Source organism: Sycon ciliatum, chromosome 12 (genome assembly GCF_964019385.1).
Source record: "Sycon ciliatum chromosome 12, ocSycCili1.1, whole genome shotgun sequence".
In the NCBI taxonomy this organism is placed as follows: domain Eukaryota; kingdom Metazoa; phylum Porifera; class Calcarea; order Leucosolenida; family Sycettidae; genus Sycon; species Sycon ciliatum.
The window spans coordinates 9,764,925-9,767,694 of record NC_088654.1 but is presented as its reverse complement, the minus strand read 5'-3'; positions in this window follow the sequence as shown (position 1 = coordinate 9,767,694).

Here is a 2,770-nt window from a genome sequence, read left to right as displayed (position 1 = left end):
ATCGCAGCCTTTTCGGATCAACATCAGTCGACTCCGCGTCCAAAAGACTACAACATAGGAGCCAATCCCGATCACCCGTGCTTTCATAAGAACGAAATGGCGCTTTTTGTGACATTTTGCATGCAAATCCCCATCTCGTAGGGCGCAGTCACCCAATTTCGGTGGAAGTGCGCGAGTTCGATTGGGAATATAGAAGGAAGGGGGCGTCTCAGCTTCCTCGAACCAAGATCATTCGACTCAGCACCTCGAAGACTACAACTTGTGACATTTTGGATTTTAGGCTTAAAGTAAAAGTAAAAGTAAATTATCGTGTCCGTTCCGGAAGGGAACTCACGGCGGTCGCTAACACCCGGTAAACCCTAGCGGCAGATGCAGCGCCTAACGGTGGGGGTGAGTGGGCAAGTCTCACAACCACTGGCATAAGTGCCGAAAACGACCCCATTAGCTGCATCAATGTACCCCTTGTGTCTGGCCACAAGTTCACAGTTGACTGTGGGTAGCAGCACGGCTGAAAAAACCGCTCCCAGGCAGGACTTGAACCAGGTACCTCTCGTATCTCAATCATGGTCTTTGACCAACCCACTGTGTTTGCCTAGGCACTGTGTCTGCCTAGGCACTGTGCCTGCCTAGGCTTAACTTCCCCATTAATGTCGGTGATGCCACCTTTGTGCCATGGCTGGTAGTTCGGCTTACTTATAGTTCGTAGCTTTACTGATGAGACAAAGATGGCCGACACAGCTAGCTGTCTACAGCATTGGGTTATAGTTGTGAAACGTAGCTGCTCGACCTAACAGTGCACAGCGCATGTACTTCTGTGTTAGAACTAGTAGAAGAATATACTTGCAGTAAGATGATCACCCGGTGGCCAACAGGCAACAGTACTCATACTTGCGTACATGACATCATGTACATGTACATTCACCCTTAATCTCTGTATGCAGAACAACAAGGCCAAGGCGAATTTACAAATAAACACACTGCTGAATAGGGCTTGAAAGTCCTACTTCACAGCATAGCAACAATTTCAAAAATTCAAAAAAAAAATGGATCCACTAGGATCCAGTTTTTGTATGGATCCAGGTATATTTCAAGCAGTCTTACTCACAGCAAGGTGATATACTGTAAACTGCCTATCCGGTGTGAAGCTCTTGCACCATGTCTCGTTGATACAGTGAGAGCATACTCTCGGTAACCTTCAAATGCTCAGGGGCTAGAGAATAGTCGTTATGATATCGATGAAGTTCCGCTGGGTACACCAAATCACACTCAACAATGTAGCCTACATCACTGTTCGCTTCTGTGCCCAAGGTGGTGTCGAGGTCCTCATTGATCCAGTGGAAATTAGAGACTGGAAGGTACTGTGACATTGCCCATCCATACAGATTGTTAGCACCCAAGTACATGTATTGGATATAGGATGATGGCTGCGTATTGTCGAAATCGTCCATATGCTTATTGTTCGCCTTGGCATATCGATGACGTACCATGCTGACACCGCCTCGTTTGCCTTTCTCGACAAACAAGTATTTGTCAACATCGGTCACCAATTCCAGTTTGACATTGGAGAGTTTGAGCAAGGCATCCCTGCAACTATACCCCGGCAACGTATAGTAGCTAGCAGGATCCAGGTGGTATATGTTCAAAGCGGTCTTCCTGAAGTTTTCGAACACATCAGCAAGTAGGTATACGTCAGCTTGCAAGTATATGTCATGGTAATGTGTCAGATCTTCGCATTCAAACGCTTGCCATACATGCTGCGCCCTTTCATACTCCTCTAGGCTGATTCCAGAACCTGATAATGTTGAATGAAATGACTCTCGAGATGGCAGCTCCGTTTCATTGAATCTTGCAAACGAGTCCATGTACTGATAAGGATACACTCCTTTCTGGCTCATCAAATCCGGGTTTTCCAGTGTGTTAGTGTACACCAAAGCCTCCGGTGGTGTGTTCTTCACCAATTTCTCGAGAGAGGCATTTAGAAACGCCAAACTGTTGATGAAGCGAAACTACCTCCATGTCAAACTGATGTACTATTCCATGTTGTTTGGGATCACTGAGATACCGCCCCATGCACCTGTCTGGACTTGGACTTGCCATACTTATTCACATAGCCCACCGTCTCCACGTCCGTTACACCACCAATGAACGAAATCAGATGGTGAGCGTCGTAGTGCTGCAGATTGTGAAATACCATGGTAATGTGCTGGGCGAATGGCCGCATAATTCGCATCCAAACTCACCACGAGATCCAAATCATTTACATCCATCTTGTACGTCTTTAGCGCACCTCGTCGCGCAACATCAACCAATTCAAACCCATCATCACTTTCTGTAGCGCGTTTCTCCGGTGGTTCATCCTCAACTTTAGCTCCTGGATCATAATGTCTTTTCATCTGGCGAGGAGCATCTAGCTGATGGCTACTGGCGTCCATTGTTGTCCCCTATGTCAAGACAGTCAAATCGATTGAAACCCAGCATTCGTTCCGTCAGTCGGAAGAGCTTCTTCGCCACTAATATCTGAATCAAGCGGCACATTTTCCTGTCAACTGTGAACCACTGATACTCAATCTCCAGAGAAAACATGCTTTAGGGTGTGACATCTTCAGGGTGGTTTGCAGGAATGGAACTGAACCTGAGAACAATGAACACACTTTACCATTAACCCATCATTGGCGTTCGTGGTGTGTTTGTGTATAGCAAGGATAATTTTAATCACAACGTTTGTCGAAAGTTAGCCGAAAAGTTAGCCGAAAAGTTAGCCGAAAAGTTA